This window comes from Moschus berezovskii, chromosome 16 (genome assembly GCF_049115385.1).
Source record: "Moschus berezovskii isolate FMDL1 chromosome 16, NW_MosBer_1.0, whole genome shotgun sequence".
NCBI classification, from domain to species: domain Eukaryota; kingdom Metazoa; phylum Chordata; class Mammalia; order Artiodactyla; family Moschidae; genus Moschus; species Moschus berezovskii.
In genome coordinates, this window is record NC_142475.1 from 10,236,192 (window position 1) to 10,262,048 (window position 25,857).

At 37.1% G+C, this 25,857-nt stretch overlaps 1 non-coding gene across 1 annotated transcript; it reads right to left on the reverse strand.

The window, feature by feature from the left end:
* Positions 1-23,285: 23,285 nt before the first annotated feature.
* Positions 23,286-23,358, reverse strand: TRNAC-ACA (transfer RNA cysteine (anticodon ACA)). Its single transcript has one exon. It is a non-coding gene; the product is annotated as a tRNA-Cys (tRNA).
* Positions 23,359-25,857: the final 2,499 nt, after the last annotated feature.

Consider the following 25,857-nt stretch of genomic DNA (forward strand, 5'->3'; position numbering starts at 1 on the left):
AGTACATCATGAGAAACTCTAGGCTGGAGGAAGCACAAGCTGGAATCAAGATTGCCGGGAAAAATATCAATAACCTCAGATATGCAGATGACACCATCCTTACGGCAGAAAGTGAAGAGGAACCAAAGAGCCTCTTGATGAAAGTGAAAGAGGAGAGTGAAAAAGTTGGCTTAAAACTCAACATTCAGAAAACTAAGATCATGGCATCTGGTCCCATCACCTCATGGCAAATAGATGGGGAAACAGTGGAAAGAGTGACTGACTTTATTTTTTTGGGCTCCAGAGTCACTGCAGATGGCGATTGCAGCCATGAAATTAAAAAACACTTACTCCTTGGAAGGAAAGTTATGACCAACCTAGATGGCATATTAAAAAGCAGAGACATTACTTTGGCGACAAAGTTCTGTCTAGTCAAGGCTATGGTTTTTCCAGTAGTCATGAATGGACGTGAGAGTTGGACTATAAAGAAAGCAGAGCGCCGAAGAATCAATGCTTTTGAACTGTGGTGTTGGAGAAGATTCTTGAGAGTCCCTTGGACTGCAAGGAGACCCTACCAGTCCATCTTAAAGGAAATCAGTCCTGGGTGTTCATTGGAGGGTCTGATGCTGAAGCTGAAACTCCAATACTTTGGCCACCTGATGCGAAGGGCTGACTCATTGGAAAAGACCCTGATGCTGAGAGAGATTGAGGGCAGGAGGAGAAGGGGACGACAGAGGATGAGATGGTTGGATGACATCACCGACTCAATGGACACGAGTTTGGGTGGGCTCTGGGAGTTGGTGATAGACAGCGAGGACTGGCGTGCTGTAGTACATGGGGTCGCAAAGAATTGGACACTATTGAGCGACTGAATTGGACGGAATTGCTTTTAGCCACCAGACTTCCATGGTGGCTCAGACGGTAAAGTGTCCGTCTACAATGTGGGAGACCCAGGTTCAATCCCTGGGTCAGGAAGATCTCCTGGAGAAGGAAATGACAACCCACTCTAGTATTCTTGCCTTGAAAATTCCTTGGATAGAGGAACCTGGTAGGCTACAGTCCGTGGAATTGCAAAGAGTTAGACACGACTGAGCAACTTCACTTTCCACTTTCAATTGCTTTAAGTAGTGTGATTTTATTTTTAAGCTTTATTTCATAAACCAATGCTTCTTATTTTTAAATATTAGCAGCTTAGGTGAAGGGGAGAAAGAAGGAAAATATTCTTTTCTTTAGACTTATATATTTTATGTTTGGTTAAGCATTTTCCTGGGGTTACACTTGCAGAAAATGCATGTATCTTGCTTTCCATATTTAACCATGGGGTAATATATCGGAGGAGAAGCACAGTTTATCAGGAATGAGGCAAAGCATAGCAAACTAATCATAGAAATCCATAAATGTTATACTGAGCATAAAGGATCAAAAGAAAATATTGCAAGCATATGAGGTCACTTTTAGTAAAGTCACACAGGATTTATATAAAACAGTAAAGAAATAAAATAACTTCCACAGACTTTTCCAATTATTAAATTATATTAAATTTCTAAACAAACAGAGATTCACATTTTGCTCTTAAGTTGGAATATTCCAAGTTTCCATCCTGGGACCTCTTCTCTGTTCTCATTTAATGCATAGGTGATTTCATGAAATCTTATGGAGAACTGAGAAAATATTTCCCAAATCCCAGTAAGCACAGGAAAAGTTATTTAATAACATTAACTATTAGGAAATGCAAATTAAAAACCACAATGAGATACCACTCCATACGCAACTAGAAGGCTAAAATCAAAGACTGGCAACACAAAAAGTGTTCATGAAAATACGGATTAGTTGTAACTCTCACACATCCCGGGTAAACAGTTTGGCAGTATCTTATGATGTTACATACACAGATGATATATCTCAGTAATTCCACTACCAGGCATCTTCCCAAGAGAAATGAAGGTGTATGTGCACAGAAGTACTGATACATTCGTATCAGTTATATTCACAATATACTCACAATATATCAGTTATATTTCCCAAACTGGAAACGACCGAAATATCCATCAGCTGAAGAACACATAAACAAACCGTCATGTATTTATGCAATGGTATACCACATAGACGGAGAAGGCGATGGCACCCCACTCCAGTCCTCTTGCCTGGGAAATCCCATGGATGGAGGAGCCTGGTGGGCTGCAGTCCATGGGGTCGCTAAGAGTCGGATAGGACTGAGCAACTTCACTTTCACTTTTCACTTTCATGCATTGGAGAAGGAAATGGCAACCCACTCCAGTGTTCTTGCCTGGAGAATCCCAGGGGCAGTGGAGCCTGGTGGGCTGCCATCTATGGGGTCACACAGAGTCTGACATGACTGAAGTGACTTAGCAGCATACCACATAGAAATAAAAAGAACAAGCTATTGATATTTTTCAAAACATGAAGTATCTTACATGTAACTATCATACGTATCTTCGGTGTTACATAGAAAATGTCTAAGACAAAGGATGTGATTTCATTCGCATGAATTTCTAAACAGGCAAAACTGAGTGATAGTAAAACCGTTCAGATCATGGGCTGCAGAATGAGGGTTGATTGGAGAGGGACTTACTAGGGTAAAGGGACTATTTTAACCTCAAATGGGATGATGAGTAGGCTTCCCAAGTGGTCCTAGTGGTAAAGAACCCATCTGCCAATGCAGGAGAAACAAGAAAGGTGGGTTCAGATCCCTGGGTTGGGAAGATCCGCTGGAGGAGGAAATGGCAACCCGTTCCAGTATTCTTGCCTGGAGATCCCCATGGACAGAGGAGCCTGACAGGTGACTGTCTGTAGGGTCACAAAGAATTGGACATGACTGAAGTGACTTAGCATGCACTTACGCAGAGGATGATGTACACATAGGTGTCTATACATTTGTCTAAACTCTAACTGATGGATAATATTGGGACATACTGCATATACATTATTTGTGTTAGAATGTGTCCTACAAAGATCAATTAAATTCATTTTAGCACATTCATTCATTCAAAATCTGTTTTATATTTTACTAGGGATAACAACAACCCAAGGAGAGGCAATATCTTCTTTTTGCCTTCACAGGCTTCCCGAGTTGTAGGAAAAGCAGATGTTAAAATATAGAAAAAATAAGTGTGTATAATAATCACAAACTGTGATGTATATGCTATGAAGCGACACGCTGAGTTCTACAATAGCCTGTAACAAGGACTCTCGATCTACTGCACAGGGGCGGTGGCGAGGTAGGGGCAGGGTGAAGATGTCAGGAAGCATTTGTACTGTTGTAGCTAAAACCGCAGAACTTGAAGTCAGACTCCCTGGGTTGGAGTTCTGAATCCTACGTTCACAAGGTGTGCCACCTTGGGCAAATTCTCTAAGCCTGTTTCCTTATCTGCAGAACACACATTAACAGTACATAGGAGATCCAACCAGTCCATTATAAAGGAGATCAATCCTGGGTGTTCATTGGAAGGACTGATGCTAAAGCTGAAACTCCAATACTTTGGCCACCTCATGTGACGAGTTGACTCACTGGAAAAGACTCTGATGCTGGGAAAGGTTGGGGGTGGGAGGAGAAGGGGACGACAGAGAATGAGATGGCTGGATGGCATCACCGACTAGATGGACATGAGTTTGAGTGAACTCTGGGAGTTTGTGATGGACAGGGAGGCCTGGCGTGCTGTGATTCATGGGGTCGCAAAGAGTCAGACACGACTGAGCTACTGAACTGAACTGAACTGAACAGTAGAATTTATTTCAAGTATCTAGCATGACCAAACTGGAAGATGTGGTAGACACAAACTGGTACTTTTTTCAGAAGGGAATAGAAGCTAACTCTGAGTCAGCTGAAGGGAGGATGGGGGTGGGAAAATAGAGAACATAACCAAGTCTTCTAAAGAGTTTTGCTGTGAAAGTGAGCAGAGCGCAGGGCCAGTGGCTGAAAGAGACCAAGGGAGAATTTCACAGACCTCTTTTTGGAATGAGAGATACTCCATTTTGCTTCTGAGAATGACCCATTTCCAAGGGGAAACCATGATGCAGGAAAGAGAAGGCATAACTGCGAGAATGAAGTCCTTATGAAGGTGAGAAATGGGACAAAATAGTACCCAACAAACCAGTTGGTGGGTACACACTGAGCTGAGTCTCATCTTTTACTAAGCAAATGTGACGTCATCAGCTGAGTTTTATCAAAAAAGTTTGAAAAAAGACAAAAATGTGACGGTGTTGTCTAAAAAAGTAAGGGAAAATATCTACTGTGGAATTTGGGATAATCTTCAGGGCTTGTTTGATAATTTTGTCACTCATTCTACTAAAGGATGATCAATCCTGTGGCTGTAAGATTTTCTTCAGAAAGTTTCAGCCACCTGGCGGCAGGCATACATTGATAGAAAGATGAGTATTGTGGTTTTACCAGAAAGTTACTAAAGAACAAGGGAAGAGCAAGGTTAGCTTCGTTTGCAGAGGTCATGGTGCTCAGACCTTGTGCTCTAAGCTTGACAGGAGGATCACTGGACAGTTGTAGGTCAGCAGGTCAAAGTTCCTGGTGGATCTGAAGGGTGGCTGGAGTGATAGTACTAGCCCGAGTTAGGTGGAAGGAACAGATAACTTAATTGCTGGGCATTTGTTTTCATTTGGGAAATATTCTGTGTCTACTTTCTAAATAGTTATTTTGCTATTATTAGAAAAGAAACATTTCGAAAGTTGCTCTCAGAAGCTGTAACACTAACTCAAACAAGTTTAATTTTTAAATTTAATATTGAAAATAATTTTGCCCTATTCACTTTTTAATGAGGTAGCAAAGAGTTTCTAAAGAAATGGGGCTCTTAACACAGGTTACGGACCACCCAGACTGTTCTTTCTCTTCTCTGTTCTGTCACTTCTTTTTTGGATATTGATTCTGCTCACTACCTTTTCCAAATTATGTTGAATAGGTGGAAGAAGACAACACAAACCATGTATCACATGGTATTAATTTTAATTCTAGCAGTATTTGGAGGGGAAGATGAACTGTGGCCTAAAAAGATTTACAAAAATTATATGTGGATACGGCTTACACATACTGACCTTGTTTTGAATCAGGAGATAAGTATCTAAACAATAAGTAGCACGGCTAGAATTTAAAATCATTTCTCATGAGCATTCAAAAAAAATTACATTTGAACTACTGCCATACATTATCTCAAATTTGTTAGACATTTTCAGAAATCTAAAAAGTAACTTGAAGATTCTGGTTAGAGGCAACAACAAAAAAAATTCAAAATATTCCCAAGTTCTACTATCAAAAACTCTCGATTCGAAAATCAAACCAAAAGTAATTTAAAAATGAGAAAAAAATAAAGAGGAAAAGTTAGTTTAGAAGAGTCTGGTTGAAGAAATGTTTTTCTCATTTTCTTAATATCAAACACAGACACACACATTCTTAAGTTTTTGTTCAAAACTCTTCTTATATCATATTCCTAGCCATGTACATGGACTCAAAGAACTATGGCAGCATTCTAATATTCGAGAATTTTATGCCAATCTGTGTATTTTAAAGCTTGGCTGTATATCTGCTACTTTTACTGATATTAAAGGATCTACCATTTAGTCATTCAGTTCCTTCTTAACAATGCTTCCTCGCTTTTTTGTTGCTGTTATTTAGTTGCTCAGTTGTGTCGAACTCTTTTCAACCTCATGGACTGTAGTCTGCCAGGCTCTTCCGCCCATGGCATTTCAGGCAAGAATACTGGAGTCGGTTGCCATTTCCTTGTGCAGGGAATCTTCCCTACCCAGGGATCAAACCCACTTCTCCTGCTTTACAGGCAGTCTCCTGCATTGCAAGCAGGTTCTTTACTTCTGAGCCACCAGGGAAGCCTCTTCTTGGGGGTTGCTGTTGCTGCTAAGTCACTTCAGTCATATCCAAATCTGTACGACCCCATAGACGGCAGCCCACCAGCCCCTCCTCCCAGGCTCCCCCGTCCCTGGGATGCTCCAGGCAAGAACACTGGAGTGGGTTGCCATTTCCTTCTCCAATGCATGAAAGTGAAAAGTGAAAGTGACGTTGCTCAGTCGTGTCCGACTCTTAGCGACCCCATGGGCTGCAGCCCACCAGGCTCCTCGTCCATGGGATTTTGCAGGCAAGAGTACTAGAGTAGGGTGCCATTGCCTTCACCAAGTTTTTTTCATTGAGACTATTGTTATTGTTGATTGGAAAATTTTGGCCCTAGGTTTAAATCATAGCTCTGTAATATAATAACTGTGTAATGTTGGGCAATTGATTCCATATCTCTAAGCCTCCAGTTCCTCTCTGTAAACTGTGGATAGTCTTTGAACCTACCTCATAAGTTTATTTTGAATACTAAGTGGAGTAAAATATTTAAAGCATGATTTTGTACCACGTAAAATAAATAAATGTTAGCTGATATATTATTATATTATTCTGTATAATACACACAAAGAGAGCCCTATTCAGAGATGTTATTATTGACATATCATATATGAGAGGAAAGTGAAGATAAGTTAAAAAATGTGCCTCCCAGGCAGTTACATGGCCATTGAGTAGAACTTGGGTATGAGGTCAGTATTAGACTCTATGATTGAGAACTGAACACGTGGAAGCAATCAATTGACTCAATACAATGGTTGTTGTAACTGTTAGCATCATATCACCTAGAATAATGTTTTAAAACAAAATTTACATAGAAAGATTTTAAACATACTCAAAAATAGAAAAATACAACAAGTCTCTTTATACTACCATCAAGAGTCAACAATTATCAGAGATTTCAATATGGCACTCTTTGAACTCTCTTCCTCTATGGCAATGTATTTCTCCAAGGAAAAAATACTCACAATTTCTAAAATGATATGTGAGTTAAATATAACCAGTTAAATACCGGTCATGTATTATTCAGCAGATATTTACTGGGTTTCTTAGATGTACCAGGCATCATGCTAAGTGTTGGCATGAAATGGTAAAAAAGACAGACACCTCTCTGTCTAGAGAGATCTATTTGCATCATCACAACCAAATGCGTCTCAGAAAACTACAATTCTTTCATTTGTGCAACTCGTCAATTGTTCCGTAGTCGCTGAGGGGAAACATGGAAAACAGTAAGAGCCCCTGACATCTAAACCTAAAACTGTATTATGAGAACTGCTTTTTCTAAACATTAATTCTGCCAGTTAACTGGTGCTATCTTCCCTTTTGTGATTGCTTTTTAAAAATCTCCAGTATTCATAACCTATTCTTCTTATATGTTAACAACAAATCCAGTTAGACAGTTAAATCCAATCCAGTGATTCCAGATTTCCAAAAATCTATTCAGATTAACAGTCATATTGTTTATTATCTCACCGAAACAAAATAAATTTTATTAGAGCACAGAAAACTGTAGTAACCCTGCTACAATTAGAGATATATCATATCCAATATCTTTTATTTGTTTTTTTAATTATAGCTACTAAACTATCAGAGACCATTTCAAGCTAGAGGTCCCTCCCACAGTTTCTCTGTTGTATTTGGAATTGCCATACTGTCTCCAGAGGAAAATTCCTAACTTAATATTAGTGCCATGTTGCCCGTTGAGAAGTCAGTGCTTTTTCCCCTCATGTCAGCTCTTCCGTGTGGTTCACAGTGTGGAAGCTTAAGAACTAGGTTTCTCAGATTTGTTGTCAAAAGATTTCTAGATATGATTTTTCTAATGAGTGGGGAGAAGCAGTGGATGAAGCTTGAAAGGTGAAAAAGAAGTAGACGCCATGTTATCATTCTGGCTACCATGAGACTCTATGCAGGTTTAGGCAGGTGGCATATTTGCTGCAGTTTCCAGGTATTTTCTTTAGAATCGATAGCTTCATTGCTGAAGGGAATGGGGCTCACTGCTGTAAATTTCTGGCAGTGTCTGCACCTTCCTGCATCCTTGGAGTGTTACTGAGATTTAGCTGTTCCTTATCTGTGTTTCTCACCACTTTCAATAGTTTGATAAATATTAATGTGCTGTATCAAATCCTTTTCTATTTAAGTCAAGTATACAGAGAAGTTTCTGTTTTCTTGACAGGGTCTGGACAGAAATTATCAGAGGAAATGGAAATTGAAAACTGTAATAGACCTAAATTTTTTTAGAAGTATTTTTAGGACTGTGTTATATTCATGTTATGCTGATCTTTCATTTAGGCAAAAAGTAGTACACAATAAGCACTCCTGGAATCAATTTCAACTCACTAGACAAATATTTTTTGAATAAACTCAATATGTGGGAAAGAAAGGGCCCAAAAGCTATTTTTAAGACTGTCAAAACAAGGACATATATTCATTTGGATTATTGTTGAAATAATAAAAGTTGATAAAAAGAGAAATACCATCAACTTACAAGTAAACTCCTTTTTATGTCTTGATATTTTATATTAAAAGTAGATTTTTCTAATGTTGACATGTCTTCATGGAATTTTTAAAAGACTTTTTCCAAATTGTATACCAACTAAATAAATGAGAGAACACCTAACTGCCACCCAGAATTGGAATATTATCAACTTAAAATAAGTTATTCATCTTGGTATACTGTTGTTTTATAAATTTTAAAATTTGGTCTTGGGTATGATAAAATCTACAATATATGTTGTTTGCAGAGAAGTTTTATTAATTGAAATTATTCTTGCTCACCCTCCGGAATTAATAAAATATGGCTGACAGTCATCACAATCTTACAGGCCACAGTTGTTATGAAAATATGGTTGCTAGGATACCATCATTATTTCATCATCATGTTACACCAGTATATCAATTAATAAAGAAACACTCAAGTTAATTCTCAGTCACATTTATACACATTCTTAGCACATGATTTCCCTTATCTCCATGTGACATTTCTCCCTCTAGCAGTCACCTTCTACTCCATAAAATATTAAACATGAGGTTATCACATCAGTGTACAAATTACAGCGACGATGCACGTCTTCTATTTAACCTTTCCATTCACTCTGCAACATGGTGAAAGTTCTTATAGAAAATATCTATGGGCAAGTAAATTATTTTTCTAACTTCTCAGCTTTATCAAAAAAATTGATGCTTGGGAAAAATACATGTATTGAATTGATATCTTTAGTCCTTTTTAGTTCTAAGGGAAAAAAGCAGAGCAGGAAATCACTTGACAGTTACTCCTGCATCTTTGGATATTCATAACTATTCCCAGGTTATTGCTTTGCATTTTAGGGTTAGATTCACAGAATATGTCTGAAGTGAGTCTCATAAATACATTTTTTATGACTATCACATTGAAGTCAGAATCACCACATGCTGCCTTGAGTTGCCGCTTGACAGGGCATTATACAAATAAGAGTAACAAATGAAATCCTCTGATGTGATGAATTCATCTCTTTTATACCTGTTCATTTCAGTACATACTTAACTACAGTTCATGCTACCAAAATAAAATGAATTATTTTGATATTTATTTGTATTAAAAAAGCAAGAAAACTGCATGTTCTGAAAATTGTCTGGCAAAAGAGAAAATACTCTAATTATAGGCAATATATAAACACCAGGGCTTCCCTGCTGGCTCAGCTGGTAAAAAATTGGCCTGCAATGCATGATCCTGCCTGCAATGCAGGAGACTTCGGTTCAATTCCTGGTTTGGAAAGATCCCCTGGAGAAGGAAATGACAATTCACTCCTGCATTCTTGCCTGGGAAACCCCATGGACAGAGAAGCCTGGTGGGCTACAGTCCATAGGGTCACAGGAGTCAGACATAACTTAGTGACTTAAGAAAAAAAATATGGAAATCTTCTCAAGATTTCACTTGGTTTTTATATGTTCTTTAAAAATTCCAGTAAATAAAAAGTTATTAATTTTGCTATACAAGGAAACTGAGTAATATATGGATTAAAGAATTTACAAAGTATTATTTACTAAATTCAACAGCCAAGGATAGAATTAAGATTTGCTGATGTTTACCATAATTTTATTACTCCTTCAAGTTTAATATCTGCATTTGAAAGGTCTTATTCATATTGTTTACCAAGGAGAATTGCAAGAAAAAAAGAGAAAAAAGAGGACACTGAATTCAAGGAGTGAATTGCTCAACTTTTAAAAATGTCTTTAAGCATTTCAACATATTTTTATATTTATACATTAATAGCGATTTTATCAAAACCCAAACTGACCATACAGATGTAATCTTTCAAAAAATTTGCCTGTGCCAAAGATTGTGCACAGCTGTTTCAATTCACTGAAGTATATGTGTGGTCCTTCTTTCAGGTCAAGGAAAAATATCATTCTCTTTTTAAATTTCCACGTGTGGTTTGGCAAATTATATAGTTAATGTAAGATTATATTCATGCAAAATGATATATGTATTTTTTACCAATCTTGCTGTCCAGTGAAATGGGTTAAAACAATCTTCTGATGAAATTTACTGATGTATTTGATGCTTTATAAATGTCTTCCAAGAGTTATTTACATGTATTTTGAGCATTATGCAACCATATTTTTTAAACTTCGAGAATCAGAAATTAAAGCAATTGTAAGCATATACAAAAGTCAGAATTTTTGATGGAATGATTCAATTCAGAAATTTGTGTGTTTCATGTTGGTATCACTTTCCTTTTCAATCATAGATCACTCTTGATTTTTCCTTAGCAAAATATTACCAAACTTCATTTCTCAAACAAAATGCCCTTTTGATTCATCTTCATCCAACTTTGTCAAGTTCGATACATTTTAAAGTGTATGTTAAGGCATTACAAAAACATATTCCCCTAAAAACCCAAAAACGGCACTGGGTGGTGACTATGCGTGTCTATAACTTGGCAGGCTTAAGAAAATCTAAACACATTTTTATTTTCTTATAGGTTTTATTCTTTGTTTTAAATTTATCATGAAACTGAAAAATTATAGTAAGGAAAATTTCAAAATGACAAATTTATGTTTTCTTCTATACATTCCTTTGCATTTTTTAAATATAAAAAATTGAATTCGGCATCCAACAAATTATTGTTTTACAAGGTTGTGACATGAACATAACTCTTCTCAATTTTTCAAGTGGCTCCAACTGTCATTCTCTCTAGATGCTACAAGCCTAGCATTTTATGTTTGCTTTTTAAATTAAAATATAGTTGACTTATTGTATTGGTTTTAGGCATACAACATAGCAATTTAATATACACATCAAAGTTATTATAATATTGTTGGTTATATTCCCTGTGTTGAACATTATATCTCTGTAACTTATTTAATTTATATCCAGTAGTTTGTACCTCTTAATCCTCTTCACCTATTTTGCCCATCTCCCAACCCTCTATTCTCTGTCAACCACTAGTTTGTTTTATTTATGAATCTGTTTCTATTTTGTTGTATTTCTCACTTATTTATTTTTTTAGATTCCACTTATTAGGGAAAAGACCCAGTATTCACCTTTCTCTGTCTGACATATTTCACTTAGCATAATACCCTCCAGGTCCATCTGTGCTTTTGTAAATGGTGGAAATGTATTCTTTAATGGCTGGTGTGCGTGCTTGTGTGCTAAGTCACTTCAGTCAAGTCTGACTCTCTGAAATCCTATGGACTGTAGCCCTCCAGGCTCTTCTGTCTATGGGATTCTCCAGGCAAGAATACTGAGTGGGTTGCCATTTCCTCCTCCAGGGGATCTTCCTGACCCAGGAATCAAACCCACGTCTCTTATATCTCCTGTATTGGCAGGCAGGTTCTTTACCACTAGCACTACATGGGAAGCCCAATGGCCGAATGCTGAATGTGTATGTGTGTGTATATATATATATATCTTTTAATTTAAAAAGCAAACATAAAATGGTAGCCTTGTAGCATCTATAGAGAATGACAGTTGGAGTCACTTGAAATACGTATAGATATATCCTACATCTTCTTTAATTATTCATCTGTCCATGAACACAGATTGCTTCTGTATCTTGATTATTGTAAATAATGACCTAAATAGGCACATTTGCAAAGAAAATATACAGATGGTAATTGTTCAGTCACTAAGTTGTGTCTGACTCTGAGACCCCATGAACTGCACCATGCCAGGCTTCCCTGTCCTTCACCGTCTCCTGGAGCTTGCTCAAACTCATGTCCACTGAGTCAGTGATGCCATCCAACCATCTCATCTCCTGTTGCTCCCTTCTCCTCTTGTCCTCAATCTTTCCCAGCATCGGTGTCTTTTCCAGTGAGTTGGCTCTTCACATCAGTGAAAGTATTGGAGCTTCAGCTCAGATACAAATGGAGCTCCAATACGGATGGTAATAGGCACACAAAAAGATGCTCAACATCATTCATCTTCAGGGAAATGCAAATCAAAACCACAAGAAGATACCACCTCACACCCGTCCAAATGGTTATTATCAAAAGGACAGAAAATAACAAGTTTTGGTGAGGTTATGGAGAAAAGAGAACCCTCATGTACTCTTGGTGGGAATGTACATTTTTGCAATCACTATGGAAAACAGTGTGGAGAAGCCTCAAAAAATTAAAAATAAAACTGCAAAATGATTCAGCATTTCCATTCCTGGATATTTATCTGAAGAAAATTAAAACATTAATTTGGAAAGACATACACTTTGTCTTTTATGTTGAACAGTATATCCTTAAAAGTGAAAGAAAGTGTTAGTCGCTCAGTCATGTCTTACTCTGTATGATCCCATGGACTGTAGTCTGCCAGGCTCCTCTGTCCATGGAATTCTCCAGGCAACAACACTGTAGTGAATTGCCATTCTCTTCTCCAAAGGAGCTTTCAATCCAGGGGTTGAACGTGGGTCTTCTGCATTTCAGGTAGATTCTTTACTGTCTGAGCCACCAGGGAATATCCTTACTAACTCAAACTATTAGATTTTCTTTTTTATAGCCCATTTATTTTCCTAAACTATTTTTTGTCATAATTTTCAGCTCCCAGGGCAGAACTGATTCTCATTCTGCTTATTTCGTCTTGCCATACCCCTAGGTCAATAATTCCAAGTTGACATTACACATGACATTTTTCCTGTTCAACTTGAACAAATATTTATTAGCAGCCTACTATGTGTCACCTCCTGGAGAAGGGCATGGGAACCCACTCCAGTATTCTTGCCTGGAGAATCCCATGGACAGAAGAGCCAGGCGAGCTACAATGCATAGAGTCACAAAAAGTCAGACGTGCCTGAAGCAATTTACCATGCATGCACGCATGTGACATAGATGTTGATGGTAGGCTGCTCTGCTGTCCCACTCTAATTTAGGTACCATTGTTAAAATGATGTGTTTGTCACTAAATCACCAATTCAGATTTAAGTGGATGGGATTGACTTTAGGTAGTTGTGAAACAAACAACAATCATTTAATCTCAGTTTACTTTTCAATCACAAATGTCTCCCAAGTGTTACCTCCAGTTTATCTCTCTGTGTCTCAGTGAATAAAGTCAAAGAAAAAAAAAAAAAAGAAATTCAGTAGACAATGGAGAGACATCTTTATAAAGTGCTGAAAGTGTGTATGGTCTGTGGGAGAAGGGGATTATTGTTGCATGCAAGGATATAAAAATGTAGATGAGAAATAAGAGAATGGAGATCAAAAGGAGAGGAGAAAGAAAATGTCAGGAAAATATTTGATTTATCTGTGTATTTTTATCTGATTTACAATTTTGATTTTCATAGTAGTAGCAAAATATTTTTGAGTTGTAATTCTATAAATTTTAAAATTCACATAGAGAGTCAGGGTGACAAGTAATTCTTATGAAGTCAGTGTGCTCAATACCTTAAAGTGAGGATAAGGTACATTTTTTTGTAAATTCATGACCAAAACACATAGTACAACATGTAACAGCCTTGAGAGTGCTGGACTTATTTTTAAAACATGGACTATAGAAGTCATATCTGAATATTCTGCTTGGAGAGTCAGTATTTAAAGTCATGCTTGGTCTTCAAAGCCTCCCCCTCCGCCGCCGGCCCCCCTGTTGAACACTAATCCTTGTGCTCTAATACGGCACAGTCTCCACATGGTCCTGAGATTCCCTCACTTTCTTCTCAGTTTGTGTATCTACCAAGAGGCAGTACCAAAATTTTAAATCTGTATGTCAGCATACTATTTCAAATAGATGACATTCTCATTCAGAGTCTGGGCTTAAAAGATGTTGCAAATCAACCAGGTTTCAAGTACCAAGACTTCATTTCTAATGCTCTCTGGAGAAGCATAATCTTTTACAAGCAATAACTTACTCAGCACACAGAAAGGGAGTAAATAAACTCCCCCAAATATCTTTAGTGGGCAACATGCGATTATAAGCATAGCACAGCATCAGTAGCTCTTTTTTCAGGAAGTAATACAATGAGTTCATTCATCTAAAATCAGACTGTGGACCTCGCGTGATACTCTCAATCCCACGCTGAAGGATGGTAAATTATTTTAGGAAATTTAGGGGACAGTTGTAAAAGTCAAGAACTAAAGCATGTAAATCTAAATTACTGACATTGTACAGCTCTCCACATATTAATACAATTTTTGGTGTTTTAAGATCTCTCTGATTTACTTCTAGTGTTAGTCACTCAGTCGTGTCTGATTCTTTGCAACCTTGTGGACTAGCTGGCCTGGCTCCTTTGCCCATGGAAATTTCCAGGCAAGAACAGTGGAGTGGGTTGCCATTCCCTTCTCCAGAGGATCTTCCCAACCCAGGGATCAAACCTGGGTCTCCTGCATTGCAGGCAGATTCTTTCCTATTTGAGCCATCAGGGAAGCCTGATTCACTTCTAACATCATGTGAAATCTATGACAAAAGATACAGCTAGACATATTCTGCTAATTGAAATTTCATGGTTTGTGGTTAAACAGATGGAAAAGTAAAGATATTTTAAAAACTATAAGTTTTTATGCTAGAAATAAGTTTTATTATGCTAGAAAAATACTCTTTGGAAGGAGTGATGCTGAAGTTGAAACTCCAGTATTTTGGTCATCTGATGTAAACAGTTGAATCATTGGAAAAGTCCCTGATGCTGGGAAAGATTGGGGCAGAAGAAGAGGGCATCAGAGGATGAAATGGCTGGACAGCATCACTGATGCAATGGATGTGAACTTGGGCAAACTTTGGGAGATAGCAAGGGACAGAGAAACCTGGGGTACTGTAGTTCATGGGGTTGCAAAACAGTTGGACGGGACTGAGTGGCTGGACAAAAATAACAACAGTGTTAGAAAAAATGCTAATAGTCACAATTCCACAATTACTTCTTTGTTTAGAATTTGGACAGCAGAGATGAAAACCCTTTAGAGTATTTCAAGACTTCTGCTGATGTCTTCTCATCAAGAAATAAATCCTCTTAGAACTGCTTTTGCTGAATTCCTTAGGTTTTGCTCTTTCAGTACTTTAAATATATCCTGCCATTCCCTTCTGGCCTGCAGAGTTTTTACTGAAAGATCTTCTGTTAATCATATGGGTTTTCCCTTGTATGTTACTTGTTGCTTTTCCCTTGTTGCTTTTAATACTCTTGGTGCTTATTCTCTGTTAACTTGATTAATATGTGTCTCAATGTGTTTCTCTTTGGGTTTATTCTTTAAGGGACTCTCTGTCCTAGGTCTTGATTGACTATACAATCTTACCTCAAGGAACAGGAAAAACATTGAATAGACATCCTAACTCTACATCTAGAGCAGCTGGTAAAAGAAGAACAAAAAAACCTCCAAAGTCAGCAGAAGTAAAGAAGTCATAGAGATTAGAGAAGAAATAAATGAAAAATAAATGAAGGAAACAATAGTGAAGATTAATAAAACTTAAAGTTGTTTCTTTAAGAAGATAAAATTTACAAACTGCTAGCCAGACTCATCAAGAAAAAAAGGGAGAAAAATCAAATCAACAAAATTAGAAATGAAAAAGGAGAGGTTACAGCAGACAACACAGAAATACAAAGGATCGTAAGAGAATAGTATGAGCAACAATATGCTAATAAAATCGACAGATTCTTAGAAAAGTTCAACCGCCCAAGACTGAACCAAGAAGAAATAGAAATTATGAACAAGCCAATTACAAACACTGAAATTGAAACTCTGATCAAAAATCTCCCAAAAACCAAAAGCCTAGGGCCAGATGGTGTCACAGGGGATTCTATCAAACATTTAGAGAAGAGCTAATGCTTAGTTTTATGAAACTCTTCCAAAAAACTGCAGAGGAAGGAACACTTCCAAATTCATTCTATGAAGCCACAAGTATCCTGATACCAAAACCAGGCAAAGACAACACATACAAAAAAAGGAAAATTACAGGCTAATATCACTGATGAATATAGATGCAAAAATCCTCAACAAAATTCTAGCAATCAGAATTAAGAAGCACATTAAAAAACTCATACACCATGACCATGTTGGGTTTATTCCATGCATGAAAGGATTCTTCAAAATAAATCAATCAATGTGATACACCATATTAACAAAATGAAAGATAAAAGCCATATGATTATCTCAATAGTTGCAGAAAAAGCCTTTGACAAAATTCAGCACACATTTATCCAAAAAAACGCTTTAAAAAATGGGCATAGAAGGAACCTACCTCAACATAGGAAAGGGCATATATGATAAACCCATAGTAAACATGCTCAATGGTGAAAAACTAAAAGCATTCCTTCAAAGGTCAGGAACAAAACAAGGGTGTCTACTCTTACCGCTATCACTCAACATGGTTTTGGAAGTCCTAATTATGGCAATTACAGAAGAAAAATAAATAAAAGCAATCCAGATTAGAAAAGAAGGAGCAATACTCTCACTGTTTGCAGATGACTTCATACTCGACACAGAAAACCCAAAAGAAACTATCAGAAAATTGCTAGAGCTAATCAGTGAACTCAGCAAAATCACAGGATACAAGGTCAATAGACAGAAATCACTTCCATTCCTTTGTACTAACAATGAAAAATCAGAAAGAGAAATTAAGGAATTAATCCCATTCACTATTGCAACAAAAAGAATAAGCTATCTAGGAACAAACCTACCTAGGGAGACAAAATAACTGTATATGGAAAAGAATAAGATACTGATGAAAGAAATCAAAGATGATGTAAACAGATGGAGAGATAGCCCATGTTCCTAGGTAGGAAGAATCAATATTTGAAATTACTATACTACCAAATGCAATCTACAGATTCAATGCAATCTCTATCAAATTATCAATGGCATGTTTTTACACAACTAGAGCAAAAAATTTCACAATTCATATGGAAACACAAAAGACCCTGAATAGCCAAAGCAGTGTTGAGAGAGAATGGAGCAGGAGGAATCAACCTTCCTGACTTCAGACTACACTACAAAGCTACAGTCATCAAACAGTATCGTACTGGCACAAAAATAGAAATATAGACCAATGGAACAAGATAGAGAGCCCAGAAATAAACCCACCTTATTTTTTACAAAGAAAGGAAGAATATACAAATAGACAAAGATAGCCTCTTCAATTAGTGGTGCTGAGAAAACTGAACATCTACATACAAAAGAATGATATTAGAACATTTCCTAGCATCACACAAAAAGATAAATTCAAAATGGATTGAAAGCCTAAATGTAAGACCAGAAACTGTAAGATTCTTAGAGTAAAACATAAGCAGAACACTTGATGACATAAATCAAAGTAAGATCTTCTATGACCCACCCCTAGAGTAATGGAAATAAAAAGAAAACAAACAAGTAGGACCTAATTAAACTTAAAAGCTTTGCCACAGCAAAGGAAGTTACAAACCAGATGAAAAGACAACCCTCAGAATGTGAGAAAATATAGCAAAAGAAACAGCTGACAAAGAATTAATTTCCAAAATACACAAGCAGCCAATACTACTCAATACCAGAAAAATAAACAACCCAATAAAAAAGTGGGAAAAAGACCTAAACAGACATTCCTCCAAAGAAGACATCTTTATGGCTAATAAACACATGGAAAGATCCTCAACATCACTCATTATTAGAGAAATGCAAATCAAAACTACAATGAGATACCATCTCACACCATTCAGAATGGCCATCATCAAAAAGACTACAAACAATAAATGCTGGAGAGGATGTGGAGAAAAGGGAACCTGCTTGCATTGCTGGTAGGAGTGTAAATTGATACAGCCACTGTGGAAGATGGTATGGAGATTCCTTAAAAAACTAGGAGTAAAACCACCATATGACCCAGAAATCCCACTCCTAGGAACATACCCTGAGGAAACCAAAACTGAAAAAACACATGTATACCGATGTTCATTGCAGTACTATTTACAATAGCTAGAACATGGAAGCAACCTAGATGTCCATCGACAGATGAAAGGATAAAGAAGCTGTGGTACATATACACAATGTAATACTACTCAGCCATAAAAAGGAATGCATTTGAGTCAGTTCTAATGAGGTAGACAAACCTGGAGCCTATTATATTGAATGAAGTAAGTTAGAAAGAGAAATATAAATATTATATTGGCTTCCCTGTAGCTCAGATGGTAAAGCGTCTGCCCGCAATGCTGGAGACACGTCGATCCCTGGGTCGGGAAGATCCCCTGGAGAAGGAAATGGCAACCCACTCCAGTACTCTTGCCTGAAAAACTCCATGGACTGTCTGCTGAAGAGCCTGGTAGCCAACAGTCCATGGAGTAGCAAAGAGTCGGACACGACTGAGCGAAATATTATATAGTGACACATATATATGGAATCTAGAAAGATAGTACTGATGGATTTATTTCTAGAGCAGCAATGGAGAAACAGACATAAAGAACAGACCTATGGACATGGGGGCAGGGGAGAAGGGAGAGGGTGAGATGAATGGAGAGAGTAACATGGAAATTTACCTACCATATGTAGAACAGACAGCCAACGGAAATTTGCTGTATGACTCAGGGAACTCAAACAGGGACTCTGTAACAATCTAGAAGGATGAGATGGGGAGGGAGATGGAAGGGAGGTTTAGGAGGGAAAGGACATGGCTGTACCCATGGCTGATTCTTGTCGATGTATGACAAAAACCACAAAATTCAGTAAAGCAATTACTCTTCAGTTAAAAATTAATAAAGTGGCAAAGAAAGAGAAAGAAATCCTCAGTACTAAGTCTTTAAAACTTAAAAGTATTTTGGCCTTGGATTGAGTCTTCCATTGTTAAGATGAATAAAAAATATAGAAATTTTATTCATCTTTTATGTTCACACACTTATTCATCAGTGGAGTCAGAGCTCAGAAAATACCTTGGTTTACCTGACATTGCACATTTTTGAATTCTGTAACTTACACTAGACTCAACAGAATTTTTAAAGTGTAATTATTTTTTCCTTATCCTTTTCTGCCAACACTTGAAATGAATTCAACTGCAATTGCATTAGCAGTGTGGACCTGGTGATAGCATACAGAAGTATGAAAGTCAAAAAAAGAGGAATTGTATGATATTCTACGACATTTCTTCTATTAAATTCTCTCCTGCTTTATTAGGCAAAAAGATACGTGTGTGTGTGTGTGTGTGTGTGTGTGTGTGTGTGTGTGTGTAATTTGCTGATCTGCAGCATTTGGCCATGTCAGAAGCCCATACCTATGAGAATTATTTCTGTTACCTTAAAAAAAGTATTTCTCAAGTCATAAATAAGCATGGTTTAAAGAAAGTTCTATGTGTCAATCAGCTCAGAAATAAATATAAATATTCACTTGTCAGTCTTCTGAAACCCTGAACTTTTGGACTTGGTATAGCTCAAGGCTTATTGTTTTACAACATGTTTGTGAGAACATAATGGAAAGGAAATTATTCATCTAATTTGGGAGCCATGGCTGCCACATTTTGGTGTGGCATGTGGCCTTTTTATGTACACAATGGTGCCCTGCCATGTACCAGCTTTGCAGCACTGGCATGTCACCTGGCCTGTGGCATCTCACATTCTCGCGTTCTCACACTTGTGTTATGGCCCAACCAACTTGTTTAAGCCAAAGCCAAAAAGCAGGTGGGACACATGCTTGACAGAAACTGGAATGGCAGGCCGCATGCCTCTCCAAGTGCCGTAAACACCAGTGTTTGTTTGGAAATTTCATCTCCTGGTTACAATAAACAAGAACTTGATGGAGCATCCAGCAGAGAAATGGCATGCTCTTTTCTACAAAAAGAAATTTTCAGGAAATAATATAAGCTATTGGTGAAGTACTGAACAATTTTTCAAATCACCTATTTACTGTAGAACTCTATTTAAATATAATGCAATACAAGGCAATCTAATAGCTTATGATATAACATGTAAAATGGCATGACTATGAATAATCATTTATATAGGTCAAGTTCAAAGAGCAAGCCTTGGGAGGTAAATTAATATTAATTGCATATTGAAATAACACAGCTCTTAAGTTTTGTGGAATAACTTTTTAAAAGAAGATATATACATTTTTGTAGAAGAGATCCAAGTATGGCATACATAACAATTACCTTTTATCTGATCCTTACAACAATTATTCTGTTCTAAATTTAGAGAAATTTTTTTGTAAAAAAAAATAAAATCTAACCAAGTGCATAAAAATGAGATAATGCCCAGTACTATCAAAGGTTTCACCATTGTACAAAGACTCTAATAACTATTGATGAACTTAGATATGACACAGAAGCTTGATTTCCACCCTTAAAAATTTAGCACAAAATTCTGGACTAATTAGCTCATGATTGTTATTAAAATTCTGTTCCTCTAAATTGGATTATATATTTTTAAAATATTTTGGGTGGAGGATTCTCTTCTCATACCTGAATATTACAGCCATATATTTTCAGCTCATTTATATTGGTCCATTGATACTAATTGATCATGTGATAATTTTGTTTTCATGTAGGACACATTAAGAAAACATAGTTATATGTAGGATATGTTCATATTTATTACACACACACACACAGACTTTCATATACCAAGACTTTAATTCGGAAGTGAGTAGTCAGTTAGACTCTAAAACCCAGCTCTGCCTTATAGGTTACATTTAACTAAGCATCAGGTTATACAGTGATGAAGGGTTAGAAAAATTTTACAAAGATTTGTCCTTCCTCAATTATGGTGATAACCAAGTTATAAATCAACTGTTGATGCCAGTTCAGAATTATCAGTTCTCTAAGTTGTAATATGCGGTACAATTGTCTTGAGGATACTTCAGGAGTTTTCATGTACAAGGTGGAAGATCTCTGATTTTTATTAATGAGGCTTCCATCCTTACTGCTGACAGCATAGATTAGATGACAAAGATAAATGAAACTTTCATTGAAGGCAGCAGAAAGGACAGGAATGATGTTATTCTCTTCTGTTTTCTTTGAAATTGACATACATTTCCTGTGAATTCCAATTATAATGTTAACAGGAGTTCTGAAGTAGGGGTGAGAAGTCCTTTAAAGCTTTTTTTAAGGTGAATAGTTAAGAATGGAAAGATTTTTCTCTTTTGATTTTTTTCCCCTTAGATTTGAAGCTAGATCTTTTGTGTATCTACCTACCAAACTTTTACTAACTTCCATGTGTAAAATATTACATAAATAAAGTTTTGCACATTAGCCTCTGTTCTTAGATAGAAAAAAAGTCAGATAGCTATAATACCTGCCAAATCACAGTAATTCCAATAACAGCTATCAGGTATTAAAGTGATAAAGAAAGAGCATATCTTGATGGGGAAAGCTTTACCTTATAAAGCTTCATGAAGGAGACAATTCAATGTCAGTGGAGATTTGACAGAGAGAGCATGTGGAGAATATTTTAGGCAAAGGGAACAGTTTGAGGGGAGATATAAATACCCAATATGTGTTTGAGAGTCATCAAGAGCTGTTTGTCACTTGAAAATAGCAAGAAAGCAGGGTGAAATAATATCACGTGGCCTGGTTGGCCCAGATCATGGACAGTCCAGAGACCAGGATGAGTAATGTACGTAATAGGCAAACGGGAAAACACTGAGGATCATTTGGGATTAGAAGTGAGGTTCTTAAAGATTTGGTTCATCTCTATTCAATGGCGGATTTAATTTAAATGTGGGAAACAGTAAGATAGTATTGTAACCTCAATCATGTCTAATGGGGTAACAATCAGATCTGAGGTCAACTTTGGCTTTGTAAGCAAGTAGTTATGTAACTTGGGCCAGAAAACTAACTTTTTTGGCCTTAGTTTCCTGGTCTACATGACCTTCAAGTTTCTTCCAAGAAACAAACATTCTACAATTCAAGGTAATATAGAGCCTGGACAACAGAAGTAGGAATATAGAACAGAAAATGGGAATGATGTATCACTGGGGCCTCCATTGACATTTGGGCCCCATAGTTCTTCAACGGGAAAGATTGGCAATCTCCCAGCATCGAAATATTTCTGCATCTGTCTCCCACTCACTAAATCTGAGAACATCTTCCAGTCATTATGACAATCCTAAAGCCTCTCATTTTCCAAATTTAAAGGATTAGGATCTCTGGGATACCCCCATTCACCAGTCCACACATAATAACCATTGTGAGCCTATTTTAAGTAATATTTGAACATATTTGGAGTAATATTTGAATATTTAGAGAATTGAGACTATTGGTGTCATAGAGTCATGGAGAATTTATGAAGAAAAAGTCGTGTTGGAAAAGTTTACATTTCATATTGAACACACTGAATTTGTGGGGCCAGTGGGATATTCAGATGCCCGTTTGTACTTTAGCAGTATGGACATATCGAAAAAATAGCAATAGCAATTCAGTAATTTGTCTATTCAGTTTTAACAGAAGGAAGACGTGGTTCTTATTCAGATATTTAAATATTTTATTAAATGAAAGGTCGCATTTTGCCTTGCTAGGATCTGCCTACTTACTGTAGTCAAATTTAGGTTTACTTCAGAACTATCTTTTGAACTTCCAAGGGAGTAAAAGAAAATGACCATCTCTTGGGATCCTACATGCATCAGATGTTCACCAGGCATTTTGCATATATATTTTTCATTATCTAGGAGATGTTGAATACCTTGCTCAAGAGGATACTAACAGTTAAGTAGTAGAAAAGTTTCAAATCCAGTTCTGTCCAGTTATGTAAGCTGAGCTTCTTTCACTACAACAATGTGACAGCTGATTTGAATTTCAAAATCCCACGCTGACACACAAATTGGTATTCATATATTACTCCTCCAAAGCATTCTGAGGCATACTGCTTAAGGCGGAGTGACTGGTGGGAATCTCAGGCACCATGCTAGGTGGTGGGTGAGTTGCAAACCATTGTGTATGTAAATCCATCAGGGAACACAACTCCAGTTTGATCAAGGATAAAGAAAGTGAAGTCGCTCTGTCGTGTTCAACTCTTTGCGACCCCATGGACTATAGCCTACCAGGCTTCTCTGTCCATGGAATTTTCCAGGCAAGAATACTGGAATGAGTTGCCATTCCCTTCTCCAGGGGATCTTCCCAACCCAGGGATCAAACCTGGGTCTCCTGCATTGTAGGCAGACGCTTTTACCATCTGAGCCAGCAGGGAAGGATAGGATAATTTAAACTTGTTCATTTCATTGACAATACATTACCAATGATGGAAATAGGTCCTTTTTTGAATCTTGTAATAAAAATCTAAGATCAAAGTCCATTCGTCAACATTATGGGGGACTGTTTTTCCTAAGCTTACTCTTACCACAATATCCACCAGTGTGTCTGTTTGTTTTTCTAAGTATGGCTTTAATTTATATATTTTCTATTTGACTATGCATATCGTTGGGCTTCCCTTGTGGCTAAGCTGGTAAAGAATTCACCTGCAATGCAAGAGACCTGGATTTGATCCCTGGGTTGAGAAGATCCCCTGGAGACAGGAAAGGCTACCTACTCCAGTATTCTGGCCTGGAGTCCATGGGGTCGCAAAGAGTAGGACACGACTGAGGGACTTTCACTTTGACTTTCACTATACATATTGTTAACATGATTGCTGCATCTGTGTGTCATGCTTTGGAGATGGCAAGGGCTCCATGACTTTTGCAATTGTTGTCCGTGGCCCAGTTTCTTCTTGTGTTTTGAAAGCACCTCTACTTCCCTCAGCTTACATTTGCATTGTATTTTTTCCTTTCTAGATCTTTTTTAGCTATTATCATTCTCTTTTTTATTCATGGCATAGTGCAGAACACACAAAAACTTGTGTTTCAAAGCTCTTGGTTTTGATGTTGCCTCTCATGCCGTCCTGTCACCTGGAGCAGTGAATTAATTTGTTTTTTATCTGTAAAATCAGTAGTCATCACTTTTTTTTCCTTTCAATTTAATAGGCCATAATCTTTGGACTGTAGTTCATTGGTGGATAAGAAGGGATACTTAGTAAAAATAAATAAATGTGACTGACTTAAATCACCCCTATATGCCCATTGATGGTTAAAATTAAAATTTACTTTCAATGGTTACATAATAATACTTTGGGTGCAATAACATAAAGAAGAAATTATATAATGCAATGCATTTATGAACACGTAGGGGTGACAAGTTGACCAGATTGAGTTCAATTGGTTGTTAACTTCCCTTCTGCTGTGTATTACGGTTAACTGAGAAAAGGTCCATTTAAAATTGCTACCACGTTAAACTCCAGGAAGAAACATCTGTCTTGTGGTAGTCTCAGGTGCCTTGTAGTAAATCATTCAAGGAATGCTTGTTTCTTGACGGATATGAAGTGGACTTTCCAAAACACTTACATGGTCCAGGTTAAATGATAGAAGAAAAACCTGCTTTTGTCACATGAATTAGTCCCAGGGAAGATTTGAAGGTGAGAGAAAGAAAACCAAAATATAAGTTTTCTCACTTTGAGAAGTTACCATAAAATGTGTGCTGTGCTGTGTTCTAAGTCACTTCAGTTGTGTCCAACTTTGTGCAACAATATGGACTGCAACCCACCAGGCTCCTCTGTCCTTGGATTCTCCAGGCAGGAATACTGGAGTGGGTTGCCATGCCCTTCTCCAGGGATCTTTCCAACCCAGGGATCGAACCAGCATCTCTTAATCTGAATGGACAGGCGGGTTTTTTAACACCGGTGCCACCTACGTGCAATCAAGCCCTAGGAAATCCAGTGAAGTTATAAATGACCATTTCCAAAAAGGTCCTTGTTCCTAAAAGCAAGTAGAAGTCTAAATGAAAGCTGAAACAGAGCTAGTCTTATCCTTAGAGAAAAGTAGCCAAAAATGACTTTCAACTGAAATGCAACATAACTCCTTCTACCTGTTCCTGGGAAATGACCAATCTGGATAGATCTATTAGTTAAATCTGCATATACATGCGTGTACTTTATATATATGCACTTTTAATCATTTGGATTTTGACTTATTTTCTGTCAAAGAATGATTCATCTTTATGTTTTATTGCAAGAAGCAGTTGTAACTTCTCACTGACTGTTAATGCAAAATTAATCTAATTGAAATATTTAATGAATTCAGGAGTATATTTTCAATCAATAATTTCTGACACTTTCCACATGGTCATGGGATTCTGGAAAAATCAGTATTTTGTTTCAGATATGTATTTATGTAGGAAAGACAATGTAGCAAATGATTTAAAATGTATAAGATCAGAAGTTAACTCTGAATGTCAAACTCCTAGGGTTGTAATATAAACACAGCAGCAAATATTCAACACATAGTGTATTTCATTATTTTCATTGATAAGTTATTTTCTATGTATCCTTATCATGGATTTCCATGGTGGCTCAGAGGTAAAGAATTTGCCAGCAATGTAGGAGACCCGGTTTTAATCCCTCGGTCAGAACAATCCCCTGGAGAAGGGTGTGGCAACCCACTCCAGTATTAGCTGGAAAACCCATGGATAGAGGAGCCTGAAAGGTTGCAGTCCATGGGGTTGTAAAAAGACACGACTTAGCAACTAAACAACAACAATCTGTGCCATATAAAATCTGAAATATTCGCTTCTGGCTGACATAAAGCATTCAATATTTTGAGTTGCCTCACCCATTGAGACTTAAGTAAAATTTTGTCTCAAAATCCTGCTCCTAATATCT